This window comes from Dasypus novemcinctus, chromosome 7 (genome assembly GCF_030445035.2).
Source record: "Dasypus novemcinctus isolate mDasNov1 chromosome 7, mDasNov1.1.hap2, whole genome shotgun sequence".
Classification (NCBI taxonomy): Eukaryota; Metazoa; Chordata; class Mammalia; order Cingulata; family Dasypodidae; genus Dasypus; species Dasypus novemcinctus.
Window position 1 is genome coordinate 27,607,010 of NC_080679.1, and position 23,908 is coordinate 27,630,917.

A 23,908-nucleotide genomic window follows, 5' to 3' on the forward strand; every position below is an offset into this window, starting at 1 on the left:
CTTTACCCTTTCCCCATTTTGGTCAAGGTCCTTTCCCAATTGTATTGTTAGTTGGTGCTTGGTAGTAATCTCTCAGTGCCAGGGAGGCTCATCCCCAGGAGTCATGTCCCATGCCAGGGGAAGGCAATGCATTTATATGTTGAGTTTGGCGAAGCCCTAATCTTAACATAATTTAATAAGATGTCTCAGCTGAATCTAATACAATCAAAGGGTTATCATGCCCAGAGGAACAGAGCAGTTTGCAAATATAATCAACATATCCTTTGTAATTCATAAATAATCTCAAATTGCCATGATGGCCCTTTACTACATTACTTGGAGCCAAGTATGATTAACAGGTTGGATGGAGGAAAAGAAAACTATACTGAGAATGAGAAAAGATGAGTGGATTTTGAAAATGAGGCATCATTGATGACCTTACAGTGGTGCTCCCAGAGTAACATGGATGGAAACTAGGCCACAAAGGGGGGAGAAATGCTTAGGTAGTACCAAAATTAAAATGAATTCTAATTTTAGTGAGAAGTTTGGGAGTGAAGGGAACATCAGTAGGTTATGGAATAGGCTCAAGGAAGGTTGTGTTTTTCCCCAATAAGTTCAAGACAGAAAGGAAGAAATCATAGAGAGAAAGAAGAGAGTACTAGAAGAAGAGGAACAGTGGTGGAGCAGGATCCTACACAGCAGAAAGGTAGTCAGGTATACCTCGTTTTCCCCTTACCCTTCTCTCCCAAAGCTACATACAGATATATTTCAGTGTTTTAAAGTGTGGCTACAAGATTAAAGTACTTTCCACATCACCTCAACCAGCCTCAACGTTCTCTATAAAATAGGGTGTAAGTCTATCAACTAAGAAAGAAAAATGGGGGAGGGATGGTTTCTTGGCTTTGGTTTTCTCAGAAGCAGAATATGAGGCAAGGATTTGAGACAAGTAGTTTATTGGGAATTGATCTCAGGACAAAGAAGTAAAGGAGAGAGTCAGTGAGACAGGGAAGGCAGACAAAAAAGGATGTGCTATGAGGACAGTGACCACTGTGGATACCTGGAGCTTAATTCAGTGGAGAATTCTGGGTACTGGCATAGAGCAACTTCTCTGAATTATCCATTTAGAGAGGCAGAGAGAGCTGGGGCTTGTGTTCACCAACTCCTACCAAGAATTTGCTTAGGGTTCTGACAAGGGGCATATCCTACATACCTCATAAGTGGACAGTAGCAGAGTGGGCACAGCATACTCTGTGAAGTGGACTCTGACAGGTGGAAGCATGCCTGGAGAGGATGCATGTTGAGAGGATATGGACCCAGCACTGAGAGCATCTGCTAGAGATGAGAACAGGACAGTAATAGACAAGGTGAGATATGTAAGGATCATTCTTTTCTTTATGCAAAAGGAGACCTTAGTATCAGTGAAAGCCAGTTTAGATTAAAGGGTGTGATGTAGAATGGTCAAACCAAGAAAAACTTGGACCCCAGTCAGATTCCAAAAATACTTTGCTGTCTGAGAGATGAGACCTGGAATGCAGATCATTAGGATAAGCTATGACTAGGCATGGACCAAAAAAGGAAAGGGGAAAAAAAAGGCACAAGAGGAATTCAGGGGATGAAAACATCCAGAGTTCTGGAAACCCAGCAATGGGCTGTTGTTGTGGAATCTGGACAGGATATGGGAATGTAAAAATGCATACCACCATAGACCTGTAAAGATGGAAATGGAAGATTAGTGATATCACCACCCCACCTTCCAGAGATAAAGTGGCTTGGACAATATGGTATGGCTAGTGAATTACAGGGCCAGGATTAAAACCCAGGCACCCCACCATTGCCTGGGACTGCTTTCCTTTGGGGAAGATCCCAGTAATTATCAAAAGTCAAATCAGCAGATGGAGGGAAGCAGGAGAGAAAAGAGGGCATAATCAGAGGTTGCTGGAGTTGGAGCAGCTGCCTGGTGGGAGACTGAGTGGAGCAAAGTCATGACCTTTAGCAGGAGGAGATGGTGCAGCTTTGCACACAGGTGGTGGTGGCTCCAGCTTTCTTATATAGGAGGGACGGTGAGGGGGGCAGTCTGGTGGGAAGAGGGTCTTGCAGATGTATCTGCGTTAAAGCTGTGTTTGCAAAGAAAATGTTTTCTCCTCTGATTTGGGGGATTGATTGGGGCTGGGTTTTGATGGAGATTATAGGGAATAGGCTAAACCTTCCTCCCCACTTTCTATAAACCACCCTTTGATGCTATCATAGATCAAAATCAATATGGCTGCTGCAGAAGATGGTATGTGGGGGAAATGTTTGATTTGGGTAACTGAGTCTTAAGAAATGTCGATTTTGTTGGATTAAACACAATGAACTGTTGCCGCCTTTCTCCACCCCTCCTCCCCTTCCAGCTCCCGCCGTCCTTCCCGCCAGTCCCGCCCATATTGCCAACCCACAATCTGCCCTCTTCCCCAGTAACTGCTTACCTCAGGTCTATCCATCAGCTTCAGCCTGTCCACAGCCGCCCCTTAGCCAACCCTCCCTTCATCACGCCCCTCCCTCTACCCAACCCTATATAGCTAAGTGTACTTCCGTAATAAAGCAGACCTGTTCCTGCGCTCAGGCGGTCTCCGTGGTTCTTTCCTAACCGCGCGTCCCCCACGCCTGGAGAGCCCCGGTGCTCTATCCCTGGAGCACCCCCCGCCGGCGGTTCGGTAGGAGCTGACCCCCCCCCGACTCTTGGGCCTGAGCGAGACTGAGACCTCCCCGCTCAGCAACAATGAACAAGAAGGCTGTACTTTTGAGAATAAGCCTAAAGCCAAGAGTTCTAAAAGCTGACCTGTTCAGCTTCACAGGAATCCAGAAACTCATGTCCCATTTTCTACCATTTTCTGCACTAAGACATGACAAGAGCTAGAAGACTTGTTCTCTGATAGTTTTGTCTCTTCCTTAGGGTTGAGGAAGGGATTGAGGAGCAGGAGGTGGGAACAGAGTGGGGATTTCCCACCTGGAGTCATGACAGACCCTCTCAGGAATGACATGTCAATTTAGTCTCTACACTGATGGCTGAGAGCTTCAGTCCTGGACCCATTCCGTGGGTCTTCTGTCTACTGACCTCTGAGACATTTAAAGGAGTGAGCAAGACCTTATCCCAAGTTAAAAGGCTGTTGCAGCTTGTTTTTCTGGGATCTTTGGGTGACACACTTGAGTTGGACTGGAGGGCACTATCTGAAGTGACACTGTCAGGAGCAGCACCTGAACAGCAGCCAAATAGGGTCAGCTCTTAGGAAGAGTCTCTTAACAGAAGAGCAATTCTAGGGGTTAGATTCACTCAGGCGAAATTTCTGGCTCTTCTTGCACAATTATGTATTTGTTTATTACGCAATTTTATTAAGATATGTTCACATACCATATCATCTATCCAAAGTGTATAATGAATGGCATTTAGTATAATCACGATGTTGTACATTCATAATCTCAAAAATTTTAGAACAATTTCACTACTCCAAAAAGACTCCACACCCCTTAGCATTCCTTCCCCAGCCCTACATAACCACTAATTTAATTTCATCTTTATAAATTAGTTTATATTTAATTTTATATAAATGGAATCATACAGTATGTAGTACTCTGTGTCTGGTCTCCTTCACTTAGTGTAATGTATTTTTTTTGTCTGATCCTAACATTTTGTAGTATTAAAGTGTGTTCATTCAGCCTCAAAGAAAAATGGTTTTATATGTGCAATTTTACCCACATTCATATATCATATAATATATTTATATCTCACATAATTTACTTAGTTCGTAATAGCACAATCATAATGTATTTGTTGACTAGACTGTTCTGGTCCAGGTGGGTAGGCTTAACAGCCCCGTCAAAAATCACTTGACTATAGATGTGAGAGTTAATTACTGAGTTCTCAGTTTGGTTCCATTGGTTAACTTGTCTGTTCTTGTGCCAGTACCATGCTGTTTTTTTGTTGTTTTTACCACTGTAGCTAAGTAATATGCTTTAAAGTCAGGAAGTGAGAACCCTCCAACTTCGTTTTTTTAAAAGACATTTTTGGCTATTCAGGGCTCCTTACTCTTCCAAATAAATATGAGTATTGGCTTTTCAATTTCTGCATAAAAGGCTGTTGGGATTATTATTGGGATTGCTTTGAATCTGTAAATCAGTTTGGGTAGAATTAACATCTTAATAATACTTAGTCTTCCAAACCATGAACATGAAATGTCCTTCCATTTATTTAAGTCTTCTTCGGTTTCTTTTAGCAATCTTTTGTAATTTTCTGAATGCAGCTCCTTTATGTCTTTGGTTAAGTTTATTTCTAAATATTTGATTGGTTTGGTTGCTATTATAAATGAAATTTTTTTTCTTGTTTCCTCCTCAAATTGCACATCAGTAGTATACAGAAATGCTTTTGATTTTTGCATATAAATCTTGTATCCTGCCACTTTGCTGCATTCGCCTTTTAATTCTAGTAGCTTTCTTGTGGATTTTTCAGGACTTTCTGGACATAGGATCATGTCATCCATGAGTAATGAAAGTTTTACTTCTTCCTTTCCTATTTGGGTGCCTTTCATTTAATTGTCTAGCCTAATTGCTCTAGCTAGAACTTCTAGTACAATACTGAATAATAGTGGTGGCAGTGGGCTTCCCTGTCCTGATCCTGATCTCAGAGGGAAAGCTCTCAGTCTCTCACTATTGAGTACAGTGCTAGCTGTAGGTTTTTCTATTGGTGTAGGGTATTTTTTTTAAGCAAATTGTTTCCAGGTGTGGAGGGGGCATCAAGTCTCAATTCTGTTATTGCATAAATAAGTGAAATTGTTGTCATTGTGTCCCACAGTCTGTGGCCATGAGAAACCTGTGGTGGTCTCCCATGCAGTACTTTTTACAAACCCTGGGCAAGTATCCCCAGTCAGCCGCGATCAACCTCTAAGGGGCACAACCATGATTCTACCTTGGTTTTTCATGTTCACAGCATTGGCTTTGAAGTCACTCTGAGGAAAGAGAGGGATGGAGGAGAAACTCATCCTTCCTGGGTGTTGTGTTTTCCTGAAGTGATGGTAGACGACAAGGGGCAGTGCTTCGACATATTTTGAGCCATGAGACTTAGAGTCCAGGTTAATTTGGGAGAAATGAAGCATTGTCCCTTAAGAAGTTTGCAGCCCAAAGAGAGGGGTCATGTTATAAAGCTGTGACAAATTGACGGATGGGTGGTTTCTCCCCAAGGATGGGGCCAACTTACACATAAGCAAAAAACTGATGGGTCTCAGTGAGATGGAAATGAAGAGAAAACAGCAGTGGCTTAGGCAGAAGTCACATTAATCTCTAGAAGCATGGAGACAGCTTGCTTTGGTCTGGTAAAAATAGTCACAATAGTACTTAGATGAGCTCCACTGTGAATTGAGGTGAAACTAGGAAGAAAGGAAGTTTGGATTGTGCTGTGCAGAGGGTCCTTTCCCTTCCAATTATGGGATATAAAACCCCTGCTAGGGAAGCGGATGTGGCCCAACCAGTTGGGCACTCGTCTACCACACAGGAGGTCCCGGGTTCGGGATGCCGTTTCCTGCTCCAACGAGCAGATGCCACAAACCAGCAGACACTGCAGCCTGCGGGGAGTGGATATGGCTCAGGCCCGTGGGCACTCATCTTTCATGTGGGAGGTCCGGGGTTCAGTTCCCAGTGCCTCCTGGAGAAGGCAAGCAAACAATCTGGGAGACGGGGAGGGATAAATAAAGAAAAAAAAATCCTTGCTAGCCAATGAGCTTTCCAGGGACAGAAAATGACTCATTCATTCCCTGGTAACTTGTGGGATGTCTGAGCCCTCAGCCACCGTGAGTTGAGTGAATGATGGATTCAATAAAAGAATAAACAATATAAAATGTTATTATAACTCAATGCATAAAGATGAAACTTTATTACTGGTTTTGTATGGCTAGGAAAGGCATGCTAAGGGATGCATAGTTTTTCTTTTTGGAGCAATGAAATAATTCTAAATTTTGTGTGATGATGAATGCACAAGGTTATGATTATAAGAAAGCCATTGATCAGACCTTTTAGATAGATTGTATGGTATGTGAATATATCTCAAGAAAAGTGCTCGAACAAACGAACAAACAAACAAATAAATAATTGTGCAAGAATAGCCAGAAATAGCAGCCACGTACAGCAGGGGAAACATAGAATGAGGGGTGAAGAATTTTCTTGTTAGTCTGGTTTTCGTTTATAATTATTATTATCGTTATTGAAATAATGAAAATGTATTAATAATGATTGTTGTAATGAATGCAAAACTATGTGCTTATACCAAATACCATTGATTGTACACTTTTGATGAAATGTATGATTTATAAATGTGTCGATAAAATTGATTTGTTAAAAAAAAAGAATAAACAAGTGAATGAGTGATGGGACAAGCCCCATTCCAGCCTACCTTTCCCTGATAATGGGAATAAAACAAAGGATAGAGAGGACAGAAATATTTTGGTATTTGTGCAAAAATTTTGGGGGGCTGAGATAGTGGAGGGGCTTGGATTTTTAATAAACCAAAGAGAAAGAAAGAATGTCTTCTGTTAGAAGTGATTTACAGCTTTACAAAGCTGTTACGCATGCTTTTTTCCATAAGAGCCTGTAAATCACCCTGTGGCATAGACATGACAGATACTACTTTAATGGGACTGAAATTTCAATAGCTTAAATAACTGTGCTCACATTGCTGAGAACAGCAGACCACAGACCGAACGCAGGTCTGAGTCCCAGTGCTCTCGCCACTCCACGGTTCTCACATGCCAGAAGGGTAATTTCTTGCACATGTACAGCCTGGTCAACTCCTTGGAGTGCCTTCTTTTTCAATCCAGGTGTCCACGGATAGCATCTGGTATTGTTTTGTGTGTGTTCTCAATTTAAAATATATATATATGCAATTAAATTATGAAATGTGTAACGCAAGTATTCACGTCTTCTCCCACAAACAAAACCGTCCATCGATCGCGTCCCTCATGAACCACAGAAACTCACATGTCCACCCTCTTCCCACTACCTGCGTCCCATGTCTGCTCATTGCCCTGACGTTGCTCTCCCTTTTTGAATTTAAGTGTTTTTGGCTGTGCCATTTGCCGCTCCGCTCACTCCAAATCCTATGTTCCTCCTTCCTTTTTACATTCCCCCAAAACCCTAATTGCTTTCTCTGGAGACACTCTCTACCCATTCTTGCTTCCCAGTGCTTTGGCCAGCTGGCCCCAGAAATCTCTCAGGAACCCTTCAGAGACCAGGCTAGCAGCTGTCACTGGCACCATGGGATTTAGGTAAATTCCCCAGTGGCCTGTAATCCCACGAGTCTGCTCTGCTTCCCAGAATTCTCCTATTTCCTGCAGTCTCACATGCCTTGTCAATGTCTTTATCTGCTCATCCATCAATATCTACTCAATGGAAATGGGCTTAGTTTTTCCCTTTCCCAGTCGCTGCCCCAACTCACAGTCAACAGGTGATCCTTAAGGGATTGGCAACCTTGGTGCCAGGGACACCCTCAGTCCCTGCTCAGAGACCCGTGGGCGAGAGGCCCTTGCCAGGTCGATCTCCTAAGCACTGCCAGTCTGGTGAGGCACGGCTGCACTCTGCCCTGCCCGAGACACAGTGTGGCGCACAGAGGATGCCAGTGCTCCCAGTGCCTGCCCTCAGGGTGGCAGAGGTCATGGAGCAGGGGTGACAAGGGAGGGATCACATGGAGTCCAGGGAACAGGTTCCTGAGAACCCATCACAGGGAGGCAGTGGGTCAGCCAAGCTTGCTCCCAGCCTCCTGGGCATGCTCCTGGTCCCATCGGACTTCACGTACAAATTCACCACCAGAGACAAAAGTGCTAAGAATTTCAAGATGGCAACAACAGAGTCTTTAATCCCAAGTATTGCCCCTTCTCAGTGCACTGGTCCCAAGCCCAGGAGGCTACCTGACAGCGCTTGGCAAATTTCAAAGCACATTTGCATCCTTGCCCTCATGCTGACTCTCCACAGCCCTTTGAGTCATCAGATGAGATGTTCTCTAAGGCCCATTTTACAGATGAAGTCAACAAGACTCTAGGGCAGGGGTTCCTAATCAGGGGTCCAGGGACCCCTGTGGTTCCATGGAAAGATTTCAGGGGGTCTGTGAGATTAAATTGGAAATTCAAGAAAAGCATTATCCTTGTGGGGACGTGTTGGTGCTAGTGTGATATATTTATTAAATAATACATAGTATAGCATGGACTTAGTAAGGGGTCCTTGGTTTTCACCTGACTGGCAAAGGGGACTGTGGAACAAAAATGGTTAAGCACTTCTGCTTAGGGTATTAGGCATAGCATAAGGCTTAAGTGCATGGGATCTGGAGTCAGGCAGTTTAAATATGGGCTCAACACTTAATTCCCCCCTGCATTCCGTAATTTGCAAAAGATCATGCTTTCTCAGGTCCTCAGGTTGGAGGAATAAAATATGATTTAGAGTGCACTTACAGGTATTCTACTAAGAATTATTCTGACTCTAGCAATGGAAGAAATTATAACACTGATGTGGAGACAGTGGCCACGGGAGTTGCTGCAGGCAGGGAGAGGGAAAAAGAGGTGATATGAGGCATTTTTGGGACTCGGAGTTGTCCTGAATGATATTGCAGGGACAGATGCAGGACATTATATATCCTGCCACAACCCACTGAATGGACTGGGAGAGAGTGTAAACTACAATGTAAACTATAATCCATGCTGTGTAGCAGTACTCCAAAATGTATTCATCAAATGCAATGAGGGTACCACACTGATGAAAGAAGTTGTTGATGTGGGAAAAGTGGAGGGTGTGGGGAGTGGGGCATATGGGAACCTCCTATATTTTTTAATGTGACATTTTATGTTACATTAAATGTAACATTTTATGTAACATTTATGTTACATTTTATGTTATGTGATCTATGTATCTTTTAAAATTAAATGAAAAAAATATTTTTAAAAAATCATGCTTTCTGCCGAGTTGTTGTGGGATTACAACAAATAATTTACATAATGCCTTATTGCCACATTGTGCCAGAGGCAGCTCAATAAATGTAGACATCAGTTTGTCCACGGGCATACACAGGGTTTCCCCAAAACCTACTCATGAGCACCTTCCAATGTTCACATATCATCTGAACCACTCAGCTTATGTTTAAACATTTAAATCTGTCTTTTTACACTTAAATATATCATATAGGGTCATTTTATTCTCTTGTTGTAAATGAAAGACCAGTATCGCTTACCTTAAATAGAAGATAATCATAAATTCAGTTCATGAAAAATGACAATGTTATGAAAATCGAGCTAGATACCTGGGCTTGCTGCGTGCTTAGAGGATGCACTTTCTCTTTGCTAAAAAGGGAAATTAGCAAGTATTAACAACTTAGCCCCATTCTGTCTGAGACTTCCCTTTGAGTTAACCTATAGAGAATAATTTTGCCACTGTTCAGTCCAATGTGATTTAATGCCCTGCTGGTCCATGTCCCAGCAAGCACCATTTCCTGTTTGCCTGCCTTCTTGCGGACACACTAACCGTGAAGTTAAGAGGCGGCAGAGCCAAGGTGCACAGTACGTGTACATGACTGGAAAAGACTTAAAATCCACCCAGAACAACACCCAGTGCTATTTGGGGGCACATGGATAGATAGAAAGGACATCAATTCCTTGAGAATGATTTCTCTGATGAGGGAGAGCAGAGGAAAGGGCCGAGCGTTGTCTCTAAGGGGACACTAACGATATCCATAATGTATTAATTATTTTATAAAAAAATATTTGAAGCATGTAGGAAAAAATTTTTTTACCCTAGTTAATTCTGTATAATGAGAACATGAGTGTTTAATATCCATCATACTTTTTTTTTTTTGTATTTTTTAATTTGCTCAAAATGTAAAAAGGAAAAAGAAAAAGAAGCAAAAAGAATTTAATCAGGCAAAGGGCTCCCAGGCAAGGTTGTTGGGGAGGTTTCAAAACGCTTTGACAAGTCAAGGAAACTTAACTGACAGCGCCTGCTGACCTTCCTCACCCCCCGGGAATCTCTTGTCACCTCTCCCAGATTTAAACTCTGCAGTTTCTTCCAGTTCAAACTACCTCCTCACGGAGGACACATGCAAGGCATTTCCGCCCATTCCAATCTAGTCACGAAAGGCCCATATGCTTCCCTCGTTCCTTCCCTCTTTATAAGGATCTGCAGTGCATGTGTTCACACATTCCTTTCTGTAGATCTTATCACTTTCAGGCCCTGGACTGTATCACTCAGCCTCCAGTCATGAAAACAGAAACTTCTCAAGATATTTAAACAGAGGGAACTTAATATAGAGTCGTGTTTTCATGGGAGGTGGAAATGCCGTGGAGCCAGATGGAGGATGGTACGTGAGCGTGAGTGTGAACAAGGGCCACGTCCTCGACGTGGATGCTTTGGTTTCCCAGCTGCTAAAAACAAACACCATACCATGGACTGGCTTAAACAATGGGAATTTATTGGCTCACTGTTTTGAGTCTGCGTGTCCAAGAAGGAAGCCTCAGCAAAGTGGTGCTTTCTCCCTTAAGACTGGCATGGTGGGGTGGCAGGGTCCATCCTTGGCCTTTGGCTTTTCTGTACCTTGGCAATGCACATGGTGGCATCTTCTTCTTTCTCTTCTGGGTTCCCTTGACTTCCAGCAGACCAAAACCTAGAACATGTCCAAAGTGGGGTACACATTTCAATCTGCTGCAGTGGTGGAGCAACCAGATAGAAAGACTTCAGTCCCAGCTCTGAGGAGCCACCACACTAGTTTGAATTTTGGGTGCCCAGACTGTTAAGTGGAATTAGGTTTAAGCCACTGTTAAGGGAGTTCCTGTTAGAGCAGCCACACGAGTATCCAACACATGCATTTCTTTTCCTATTGTCTCTTCTGGGACAGTTTACAGCAGCCCCTTTCCTTTAATGAAGAGACATAAGTGTGGCTTTGGCCTCACCATCGGAAATATATTCATGAGCACTGATTACACTCAAATAAATTTTGGAACTCAAATGACCAACTGTCCTTGTTTGCCCAGGAAAAGGGAGTTTCCTGGGACATGGGACTTTCAGTGCTTAACTGAGGAAGGTTCAGGCAAACTTGGTTGAGTTGGTTACCTTACCTGCTCCTTGCGTTTGCAGCCAGTGTCTATTGCCTCCAATAGAAAAGCACCAGTCAGAGTCCCAGCCCCCCTCCCCTCCCATTCCCAGGTACAAGCCACAGTGCAGGCTGCCACCCTCACTCTATCTGGGAGCCTCTTCATATCTCTTTGACAAGATGTAGCAAGTTCTTCCATTTCCATGGATTCATTGCTGAAGCCTTCCCGTATTGTCCAGTTTTGTCTCACCACATGGAGTCACAATGTAATTCTTCCAGCATCCCTGGCCCTTTTGCACCTGAGACATTTTCCAGAATAAATTCAGTTTTTCCGGAGCTGAGGCTCATGTCACGTTCTTTGCTTTTAGGAATTCGTTTGACCACAAGTATGAGTCTCTGCTCTCACCCCAAGAGAACTGATAACAGGGTTCTCTCACACAGAGGTCCTTGCTGAGACCCTGCACCCATCTTCTCTGAAAGGGAACCTCTCAGTGAGGGTGTCCTTCTCAGCAGGTTTCTTCTCTCCTCCTGCTTTTCCTCTGGGGTAGAGCTTGATGGGATGGAGAAAGTGGCAGATTGAGTCCAGCCCGTGTTCAGAAACCTGCCTCTGCCAAGGTTCTCTCTGTAACATTGGGCAGGTTGCCTCACCTTGCAGCCCTCAGTGTTCCTATCTGTATCATGGGGTGGGGTGACAGACTGAAAAATTACCTCTCCCAAAATATAGAAACATCCCTGGAACCTGTAAATGTTATTTTATTTGGGCAAAGGATCTTTGCAGACATAATTGAATTAAGGATTTGGGGATGAGGAGATTATTCCATCTTCTCTGGGTAGTCTCTAGATGCCATCATAAATGTCTTTATAAGGGGGAGACAGAGGGAAATTACACAGACAGAAGAGGAGGAGGCAACATGGCCACAGAGGCAGAGGTTGGAGTGATGCAGCCACAAGCCAAGGGGTGCAGGCAGCCCACAAAAGCTGGAAGAGGCAAGGAACGGATTCTCCACTAGAGCCAGCCTTGCTGTTACCTTGATTCCGACCCAAAGATACTGATTTTGGACTTCTGGCATCCAGAATTGTGAGAGACTAAATGTCTGTTTGTTAAGCCACCCAGTTAGTGGCAAGTTAATAGAGGAACCAGAGGGACCATCCCATTGATTTATACTGATGAAAGTTGGTGATAAGTGTGTACTCGCTTGGAGCCTCTCAAGGAGACTTTCCTATATTTCATTTTTCTGCTTAAGTAGGGGTAAACAAACAAATAAGCAAAATGATACACCAGCCATCATGGGTCTTTTTTTCGTGTGTTTGTTTTGGCTTGGGTCTCTTTTTCCCTCTCCTACCTTCTTTGGTGACTTCTTTCCTGACTTCATGCTCCAGGGTCCTTCAGTGACCCCCACCTCCCAGGGTTCCGTGGCAGCTAATAATTGTCTGCCTATCTGTCTGACCATGTAATAGCAATGGCAATCGCTAACATTTATGGAATGCTCATTTGGTGCCAGGCATTATGCTAATCTAAATTTTATCTGCAGAGTAAGGAATTTGGCCTACAGAAAAGTGATTTCACCATTGTTCTGGCTCCTGGGAAGGTAGCCTCTCTATTCCTGGAATTTCTCATGATAGGAGAAATTATTCATCCATGGCCACAGCTGATACTTCACATGCTAATGGGATGGGACAGGGCCAGCCACACCTGAAGTCTTAGGATAGGAGTAGCCACATTGTCATGGCAGCATGGTCTCTGGGAGGGGAGAAGGCCAGAGATTGAGTTCAACCACGTGACATGGATTCCACTCACCATGCCTACTTAATGAGTCCTCACAGAAATGCAGGACAATGATGCTCAAGTGAGCTTCCATGACTGATAAGATATATTGCTCTGCCAGGAGGATGACACTTCCTGACTTTACATGGTGAGGACACAGGCGCTTGCCCCTGAGACACTCCCAGACCTCACCCTTTGCATCACTTCTTTGACTTCTTCAGATATGTATCCTTTTACATGATAAAACTATTGCTACCAAGCAAGGGCTCTTTGTCTGACTTGTACACAAGTCAATACTGTATCATTGGGACTTTGAGAAAAGAGAGTTTTATTGTGAGGTTGACCAGCAAGGAGACAGAGGCAAGGTTCAAATCTGTCTCCTGACCTGAGAGTTAAGGGAGATTTTATGGGAATGTGAGGTGAGAAGTAGGGACAAAATTAGGGAGGTTTGACTTGGTGTAGGCAACTTGGTTAATCATAGAGTTATCCATATTTAGAAGAATGGATTTTAGGCCAGATCTTTCTTATAGAAGGATCTCTCATATTTGATTTACTTCCAATGTCTCCTTGTCCTCATAATCTTGGTTCTGATGAAGGCGATAGTCATTCCTAGTGTCTCGAAGGTAGTCTAAAGGACAAGAGTCTGTTTTCCGCACGAGTTTCATGAGTCATTTTAGTGAATTATCAAACCCTAGGTGGTGGTGGGCAACCCCAAATTTGTAATCAGTTTGTCAACAGTGCAAGGGTCCTGGGCCCCAGGCTTGCAAATGGTTTCTGAGCAAGGGCAGTCTTGTAGAGGATTGTCCTTAATCTGTGGAATCTGGCCTGACTCCCAGTAGAGTCAAAATTGAATCGAACTGAGTAGTGTCAGAAGTTTTTGAACTCTTTATATTATTTAATACTCTGATGATCATTTTAATACAGGTACTATTATTATTAGTGTTCCTACTATATAGATAGAAAAACCGAAGCACAGAGAGGTTACAGAGTTTGTCTAAGGAAGTGACAGAGCTAGGAGTCAAACCCAGGGAAACCCACACTGCTACTCAGACTTTAAACACCAGGGGGCAAGGATCCACCCTAGCTTAGTCAACATTAACTCTCCAGCATGTGCCTAACACAGTGGTTGGACTCAATGAATGCTGGATGGATGGATGACAATCTCCACATACAAAAAGCCAAGAAAATGGTCTCCAGGACTCGGCTTTGTCCAAACTCTCTCTCTCTAGCTATTGCCGTTGCAGCAATCCTGAACTATCTACCAGATTCTGGGTCACCCAAGCTCACATCATACCTTCTCTGTTCTCAGCCTCTTTGACCCTGGAGAGGGGAAAGCCTGAGCTGAAGCAACAGCCCCTGCTGCCCCTCCCTACTCTGAGTGGCCTTGTCTCCTCCTTTCAGCAGCCACTGCTCACTCATGTGGATGGAAGAGACTGGAATCCTTGGGAGCCTAGAGAGCGGGGTCAAGTGCATGGGTATCGTGAGGGGCCACAGAGACACCAGACATCACTGCTATCCCAAATTACAGAAGAGCAAACTGAGGTTTATAAACATTAAAATACTTGCCAAAAGGCAAGACATTTTGGTGTTATTTTTGAATCCCAACCTAGGGCTCTTTCCAACGTACCAAGTTAGCACAAAGTGATCCAATCTAGAAGAGAGAAAATGGGGCTTCAGAGTCTGGTTTCAATTCTTACCAGCTGTGTGTTATTAGGCAAATTAAGTCAATTCCCTAAGCTTGAGGTCCTTGGCCTGTTCAGCAGAGAAGCAGACTATCTGCTCTCCACCATTACCCTAGGGCTGGACAAAGGAAATGCCTGGCCAGGCTCTCCCCGACATGGATTGTTGAGTACATCCTGGGAGAAAGAAGTGGTTCCAGAACTACATTCTTCAGAAACTGACAAATCCAGACCTTGATCTGTTTTACTCCTCCCGTCCATCCAGGCCTTTTGGGGGAAGAGGCTAGGTTCCTATCCATGACAAGGATGGCCTCAAACCCCTTGTTTCTGCATTGGTGGTTGCCGCCATCTGCCTCCACATCAGAATTGGAAAAATGCAGGGAAAGGAGGAACTGACATGAACTTTCCCTTGCTTAATAAGCAAAACCCCATAACCTCTCTTTGGAGTCTGGAAAATATTTATCTGGCAATTACATTCTAACTTAATCAGTTGCCTCCTCCTTTACGATGGATGCCTAATCATTGTGGAAAATTATCACCTTTCATAACATAACCTCTACCAGAAACGGGCTCCTATGTCTTTTTTCTTCTAAATATTACTAAACACATTTGAATGGAGGAAAATAATGCTTTAAATAGAGGTCTGCAACAATATTATCCTTTAAAGCAAAATGGGCCAGCCCCTATATCTTAATTGTGAACTGCTAGGGCAAGGTTTCTCAGCAGCTGCACTATGACATTTTGGGCCAGATAATTCTTGTTTTGAGGGCTGTTTTGTGCACTGTAGGATGTTTAGCAACATCCCTAGTCTCTACCCACTGGATGCCAGTCGTGCCCCTCCCCCAAGCTGTAACCATCAAAAACATCTCCAGACATTGCCAAATGGTCTGTGGGGGCAAAAGCACCTCCAGTTGTGAACCGCTATCCTAGAGGGAGGTACCAGACCTTGGGTGTCTTTTTACCTCACCTGAAATTTTACCTCACCTGAAATTTTGCCTCACCTGAAATTAAGTTCTTTATAGAAATGCTTTTTGGCAATGCCGATGAATTGAATGTTGGGATGGGGCGGGATGAGTGGGTAGAGAAAAAGATACCATGCACCCCAAATATACAAATATGGATTAGAGTGGACTTACTGGTATTCTGCTGTGGAATTATTGTGACTCTAGCAATGGAAGAAATTATATCATTGATGTGGAGACAGTGGCAACGGGAGTTGCTGGGAGTAGAGAGAGAGAAAAAGAGGTGTGATGTTGGGGCATTTTCGGGACTTGGAGTTGTCCTGAATGATATTACAGGGACAGATGCAGGACATTATGTATCCTGCAATAACCCACTGAATGGACTGGGAGAGAGTGTAAACTACAACATAAACTATAATCCATGCTGTGTAGCAGTGCTCCAAAATGTACTCATCAAATGCAATGAATGTACCACACTAATGAAAGAAGTTTTTTTTTTTTTTTAAGATTTATTTTTTATTTATTTAATTCCCCTCCCCTCCCCCAGTTGTGTGTTTTCTGTGTCTTTTTGCTGCGTCTTGTTTCTTTGTCCGCTTCTGTTGTCTTCAGTGGCACGGGAAGTGTGGGTGGTGCCATTCCTGGGCAGGCTGCTCCCTCCTTCGCGCTGGGCGCCTCTCCTTACAGGGTGCACTCCTTGCGCGTGGGGCTCCCCTACGCGGGGGACACCCCTGTGTAGAACGGCACTCCTTGCGCGCATCAGCACTGCTCATGGGCCAGCTCCACACGGGTCAAGGAGGCCCGGGGCTTGAACCGAGGACCTCCCATGTGGTAGACGGACGCCCTAACCACTGGGCCAAAGTCCGTTTCCCTGAAAGAAGTTTTTGATGTGGGAGGAGTATGGGGTGTGGAGAGTGGGGTACCTGGGAACCGCTTATGTTTTTTGATGTCACATTTCATGCGATCTATGTATCTTTAAAAAAAGAGCATATACAAAATAAGTTTCTGGAACATGGCACATAGTGATTGTTTTCTTCCTGGACTTCGACATCTACTTTGGCCTGTACAGTGACACAGCTAAGTGGACCAGCTAACTTTGTGTATGCTTCTTTTTTTTTTTTTCCTTCAGTTTTTTTAGTTTTATTTTATATACAAAGAACTAGCATAGTTTAGTCAGGAAGATGTCCTGGACAGTCCATTCAAGGAAGATTAGTCCAACTTGATGAAGACGATATCCTTCACATATTGACAGAAACACTGGCGGCACATATTGAGACCGTATTTCCAGATCAGACCATGTCGGTTTGAACAGACGTGGCAAGAGCGGGAACCCTGACTGAATTTTCACAGATGGCTCCAGTAGAGCTGTTGGTGACCCATCTTACTCTCTGGGTGCAACGAGGGTAAAGGCTGTGTATGCTTCTTTAAAAATGGCTGCTCTCCCGGATGTGTCCTCCTGCAATGAAGCATTTGCTATTTCAATTTTTCTGTAGGAAAAATAAGTTTCCACTGGAGAATTTCCTCATCAATGTGTTAAAATATATGGAGAATATTTTTCAGAGCTACATCGTCTATAAAAATGGTGGGTAGAGCTTGCGGAGGGGTGGGAAGATGGCAGACACACTCAGGGCAGGAGGCAGAACTCGACAGCCAACATGATATGTGGTTGAATCTCCTGGCAGTTTAGAGAGAAGCAGTAAGTTGCTGTGGAATCACTTGGAATCACTGGCTCAGTGGAAGAGGCTTCAGCTAGAAGTCAAGAATACTGGGTCCCTGCCCTAATCCTTTCTGGCTCCAACATTCCAGAATCTGACCATTGCTGTTTGTGGGAGATTGTTACTACAGTGGCCCCTAATGAATCATGCCTCCCTGTGTCCATGTCCCTATGCTGTGTAACTTTACAGCTCCTTCTATCAAAAGGCAGAGTCAATGATCCCATCCCTTGAAATTGAACTGGCCTCATGACTTGCTTTGTCCAGAAGAGACATTTTGAAACCTTCTGGGTGAGGTTGTAAGGAGCCTTGCAGGTTTTGTCTAGGATGCTGCCGTAGCCACCTTGAGGATGAAAGAGTACATGAAGGGAGAGGCTCAGCCAATTCTGCTGTTTCAACTGAGCCCAGCGGTCAGCTTACCAGCCTGCTAAATGCAGCTGCACAGGAGAGCCAGGTAAAACAAGCAGAACACCTGCCCAGTAAACCCACAGAACTCTGAGAACTGATAAATGGTGGTAAACTTCTATATTTGGGAGCTGTTTGTTACACAGCAGTGGGAAACTGAGTGCCTTGATAAAATATCTTTTTTAAGAAACACCTTTTAAACCACCTCCTCCACTCACATCATGTCACAAGAATCTCTTCTCTCTCCCCATTGTCAATTCCTTTTCTCTCAAGGTAGAACCAACTTTTGGGTTTTACTCCCTTTTCTTTTTCTATTTAAGAGGCAGTATCTTCATGTCTATGTTCATTTGCTCTCTTCCATCATTGGGGATGGGTTCCATATGGTAGGGATACAATGAAGAAATGAGACAAAGTCACCTTAGTCTCTAGTCTGGGAGGGACACATCTCATGGGGAAAACAGAGCTTTCATCTCCACAGAAATTAAGGCTTGTTTAGGCTGCTAAGGAAAGTGTCTTTAGGAAGGAAAATGCTTTCCCTGACAGCATGATCAACAAAAGAAAATGGGAGAAATTGATTGCACCTTGGTCTTTATCCCTAATTTCTAGACAGAGAAGTTTAGGTGCATAATAGGGCTTAACAAAGTGTGGTTTCAACAATGATGATGATTAATTTTAAGATTTTTGCTTCTGTGGGAGAATTTGTATATCTTCTGGTCAGAAAACAAACCCTCTCTGCAGGACAAGCTACATAATTTACAGGGCCCAGGGAAAATGAGGGGTTCCTTGTTAAGAAATTATTACGAATTTCAATACAGCACCAGAGAAGCAGTAAGCGAAACCTGGGGCCCTACAAAGTGGGGGACCCTGTGTGATTGACACATGGCCACAAACCTCGCTTTGTCTAAATGACTTATTTTCTTCTCTAGCTACCAGAAATCTTCCAAAATCACTGCTCAAATGCTGGGTAATCCATTCAACTCAATTATCTGAAAGCATTTATTCCTTTTGCTTCCTCAGATGGTCTCTGATCTGTATTCTCTTCTGTACTGCATATTATTCTGAAAGCCACAAGACCTTTTATAGATCAGTGGGAATAGAAAAGTTTAGTAAACAAACAAATAGCTAAAAAGCTAAATAGCTAAATAGCTAAATAAATCACTAAATAAATAAAAGGAGTGTAGAGGTTAACATTCCAAATGCCTTTTGAAAATTTCATTTGAAATGCGGGGTAATTGTTACATCTCAAATAAGATTCTTTTCGTTATGAGTTCTTAAGAGGTTTTCTGGGAATAAGATGCTCAAATATATTGTTTTTATTACCTTAACTAGAGCTATTTGAGACCTTCATAGGCTCAGGCAAATGGACTTGAGGAACTCCACAGAATTTTTTTTCTTTTAACTTATTTCTCTCCCCTTCCTCCCCCCCACCCCCACCCCAGTTGTCTGCTCTCTGTGTCCATTCACTGTGTGTTCTTCTTTGTCCGCTTGCATTCTTGTCATCGGCATCGGGAACCTGTGTCTCTTTTTGTCGCATCATCTTGCTGCGTCAGCTCTCTGTGTGTGAGGCACCACTCCTGGGCAGGCTGCACTTTTTTCACGCAGGGCGGCTCTCCTTACAGGGCGCACTCCTTGTGTGTGGGGCTCCTCTACATGGGGGACACCCCTGTGTGACATGGCACTCCTTACGCGCATCAGCACTGTGCATGGGCCAGCTCATCACACAGATCAGGAGGCCCTGGGTTTGAACCCTGGACCTCCCATATGGTAGGTGGATGCTCTATCCATTGAGCCAAATCTGCTTCCCTCTGTAGAATATTAAACACATTAAAATGCACACACATACCACATTAAAAAATTTTTTCGTTATAAAAATTCAGGTGTTTTTTATAATGTTGCTTTTGAATTATAGAGGAAAAGAAAGTTTTGTCTTTAAAGGGCCTGACAGTGACCATTTCAGGTTTTGTAGGTCACACAATCTCTATTGCAACTTCTCAACTCTCCACTATGGCAGGAAAGCGGCCGCAGACAATACAGCCAAGGAATGGAATAGATGGAGGCTGGATTTGGTCTGGGGGCTATGGTTTGCTAACCCTTGAAATATAACATTTATTTCTATTTGGCAAGAGTTTAAAAAATGTACTTAGAGCCCTTTTTTTCTTTAACAGATGAATTTTATTACATCTTTAAAATATCACAAATAGGTCTGGCATTTTATTTTCGCACAACTCTCATCGTGTTCATCAGCCTGCTGAGCTGGTCCTTTTTCAGAGACATAGATACCATCCAACAATTTCCTCATAGCCTTGTTTTTAACTGTTGTGACTTGCTGGATCAAAGCAGCTGAATTTGATACAAGTTCAATATCATTTCCTTCAAGAATTAACTCATCTTTCTGGGCTCAAGATACTGAACAAGCAACACCTAGCCTCATGGATGTGTTTTTCACCCAAGAAATGTCACATTTCAACCAGAAACCCACTCCCCTGAATAACAACATTGATGGGGAAGGGAGCAGATGCAGACCTCATCTTATAACGGAAGCCCAGGGCGACACCCTCGATCAAGTGCTGTACGTGACTACCGAGTGCCAACTGCGGCCAGGTCTCCCCAAGTAGACGGAGCTCCACGTTGACGGGACTGAAGACCCTCTGCGGGCTCCTCTGGCCCTTCACAGTAACTGCCCGTCCCTTCAGCGTGATGTCGACATTTTCCAGAATGGTCTTCATCCTTGCGGTAGATGCAGCAGAGAGAGCATGTGTCCCTTTTTTCTCATGAGGCCCTTGGAAATGGTTTTTTCGCAAATGTGTCTCTACTCCCCCTCCTCAATACCTTCCTAATCTTCATTTACAAGACTCCGAGTTCTAAAGGTGACTTTGAATTCAAATTAGCAAAACTGAAAAAAAAAAAAAGAGAATTCAGTTTATCACCCTATATTTGTTTCTGGTGAACAGGACATGTTACACATAGAAAGTATAACTTTCCCTTCTTTGCTTGTATGTCTGTATGTCTTGAGAGAAAATTTTATGTATGTAGTGGACAGTTAAATTTTCCTCTGTCAGCAGAGAAGGGCTATAGCAAAAATCTTTTGTTACAAACTTACACAAAATTTAGGGCTCTTGTCGAAGATGCAATAATTCTACTTTCCACAGCAGATCCCAGGATGTTTTCCCCCACCCCACCCAACCACCCGCCATCCCAGACGACTCCATTCTGGGACCACTTGCTTCCCACAGCCTCTCCTTCTGGGAATTGCAAATTACTGGATCTGTGAAAGTTCAAGAGAGATCCAAAGATCAGAGAAGAGGCCTCCTGACAACCACAGCTAGCACACACAGAATGTTTCCCATGTGCCAGGTCCTGCTATAAACCCTTAAATGCTGTAAACCCTTAAATGAAATCTCATTTCATCCTCACAAGGGCTCCCTGAAGCAGGTTATTTTATTATGACGCACATTTTCTATATAGGGTAACTGAAGCATGAAAATCTATGTGACCTTTCCCAAATTTTGATGCCAATGAGTGGTGAAGCTGGAATTCAACTTCAAATCTTAGAATCTAAGGCCAGGGTCTTTAACCAGCCTCTAATACTGCCTCCCAATAATTCTTCTCAGTTATTCTTTAGCTAACACGTTTTGTTGCTTAATACACTACTGAAATCAATCTAGGGGGCCCTATCTCCCACATCCTGTGGCTAAAGGGCTCAGATCTGGGTCTCTGGTGGCTACCCCGAGCAAGGAAATAAAGACCAGAGATCATCTGCAAATTCATCCTCACCTACAAACTAGAGTCAGAGCAAGGGGGTTAAACCAGTGAGCCCAGTGTAAATAGAAAAGAAATAAATTACTCCAGGATGGAGGATAGCTAGACCAAATCAAGGGTCCTCCAGGAAATTGCTGCAGGGACTCCTTGGATTTCAAACATAGAAACCTCATTCCTTTTTTGTGTGTTTTATCTGCTCTCTTTAACCATGCTGTCTGGGCCTTGGGGCAACCAAGCTAACCTTACCCAACTCCAGAAAGAGCGCCCTGTGCAGTACACCAGCAGGAGGAAGGCCAGCCTTCCGCAGCAGAGCTCCACTCCTAGACTAGCAAGGCAGACTCTGATCCAGGGGTCTTTCATCTTTCTTCTGACATATAATGGTGTTCTGCTTTGCTTGGCTGCCGAGATACAGTACTGTGAAATTGGTGGGCTTTTAACAATGGGAATTTATTAACTTACAAGCTTATAGTTTAGAGGCTGAGAAAAATGTCCAAATCAAGGGCATCATCAAGTGACTCTTTCTTCCCGAAGACTGGCTGCTGGAAATCCTGGACTCCTGTGTCACATGGCAAAGCACATGGCAGCATCTGCTGGTCTCTCCCTCCTCTTCTGGGTTTTGTTTCCTCTAGCTTCTTGCTTCCATGGCTTTCTCTCTTTTTCTCTCCATATTCATCCTGTTTACAAAGGACTCCAGTAAGAGGATTAAGACCCACTCTGGGTTATGCCTTAACTGAAGTAACCTCAGCAAAAGGTCCTAATTATACTAGGTTTGCACTCATAGGAATGGATTAGTTTTAAGAACATGATTTTTTCTGGGGTCCATACAACTTCAAACCATCACAAATGGGAATTTCAGTTATATTCCAAAAGAGCTTATTTATTCATTCAAATATATGTATATCTATATACACACACATATCAAATATATGCATATCTATAAATATGTATGTGTATATATATACACATATAAAAATATGTGTGTATATGTGTGTGTATATATACACACACTAATATCCACACACAAAGTACCTATTATGTGCCAGGCACTGCACTTGACTGTAAAGATCTAGCAATGCAAAATTGAACAGATATTCCTGCCATCATGGAGCTTACATTTAGTGAGGATAAACAGGCAAGGAATAAGTTAAAAAGCTAAATATGATACATAATATAATAAATGGTCAAATATTGAGATAAAAATAAAAAGAGTTCAAGATTGGAAGTGGGTATGGGCAATTTTAGATAGAGTAGACAGGGAAGACCTTGCTGAAATATTTGAGTAAACACCTGAGGGATATGAGGAGTAGGTCGTCCAGAAATCTGATGGGGCAAGGGAGTGGGGGTGGGGCATACCAGGTAGAGGGAACCGCAGGTGCAAAGGCCCTGAGGCAGAAGCATGATTGGTAGGTTAGAGGCACAACAAAGAGGTCAGTGTGGCTAGAGTAGCGTAAGGGAGGACTAGAATAGTAGAAGGTAAAGTCACGGAGGTGTGCTGGGTGAGAGGCAGAGTGTTGAGAGGCCATTGTAAAGGCTTTTAGCTTTTACTTTGAGTGAGATGGAAAGATTTTTCTCTTGGCTTTAGACCTGGCACTACCATCCATGTAACTGGCGACCATAAACAAGATTCTTCCCTTGAGTCTCCACCTCCTTATTTGTAGAATAAGATTTTCCCTCTAAAAGTCCTTCCAACTAAAATGTGTTTATGATTTTTGGATGCTAACTGCTAAAGCATTCCCTACCCCCCAGTGACCTTACTATCCTGGCAGAATGAGCAGGTCGACAAGCCGATCCATCACAGAACCACGAGTTCAACAGAGCAAGAGGCTGCTGCCCTGACAGTCAGTAGAGCAATGGAAACAACAGCGTCCTTTTTCACTGGACAAGTCAGGAAGCCTTCTTGCAGGACTGGAGAGTGGGGTGGGCATGGAAGCATGGGAAGCTTTGGATTGGAGGAAAGAGACTCTGGGCAGAATTTTGGTACTACCCACCTCTGAGAGTTGTGAGAAGTGTCCCAGGAAGAAAGCTTCAGTCAACTAAAGAGGCTCAAAAGTCTCCCTCGCCCCTTTTTTTATTTGTGTCTAGGGAAGCTATTACTTAACTTTTCTAGAAACATTGAGCTCAGGGAGCATGAGAAGACAGAAAAGTCGTTGGCTTTATTCCAACCATGAAACCATACCAGAATCATCCATGTGTGTAAGAGAGAAGGAGACACCAAAAAGTAGAGATAGAAAGATCCTGAGAGAGCCAGCAGAGCCTTCCTGCCTCACCAGAGTGCCCTGGGCAAGGAGGGAGCAGGGGTTGGAGGTCACCAGTTGGAGAAAATCTCTTGACTTGATCTCATTCTCAGCCCTTGGTAGTGCTCTGCAATTGGAATAATCTGCAGCTCTAGCAAAAGTTCCACCCTCTCTAGAATTCAGTGTCTTGAGCTGTAGAATGAAGAGGTTAGATCCACTTGACCTCTAAATTCCCATAGAAAATTTTATTTCAAATATTTTGAATTTGTAGTTGTCTGAAGGCCAGTGGAACTTGAGGATTGATTTTGTCATTTTGGATATTCAAGGTTA

The 23,908-nt window shown here is 43.4% G+C and overlaps 1 long non-coding RNA gene across 1 annotated transcript in view; it reads right to left on the reverse strand.

Moving 5' to 3' along the window:
- Positions 1-19,768: 19,768 nt before the first annotated feature.
- The window catches only part of LOC131279135 (uncharacterized), a 36,356-nt gene continuing 32,216 nt past the window's right edge, over positions 19,769-23,908 (reverse strand). Inside the window, exons 2-3 of the long non-coding RNA XR_009186475.1 lie at positions 21,804-22,018; positions 19,769-20,478 (exon numbers count right to left, since the gene is read on the reverse strand). This is a non-coding gene — a long non-coding RNA (uncharacterized lncRNA). The remainder of the gene's footprint in view (positions 20,479-21,803; positions 22,019-23,908) is intronic.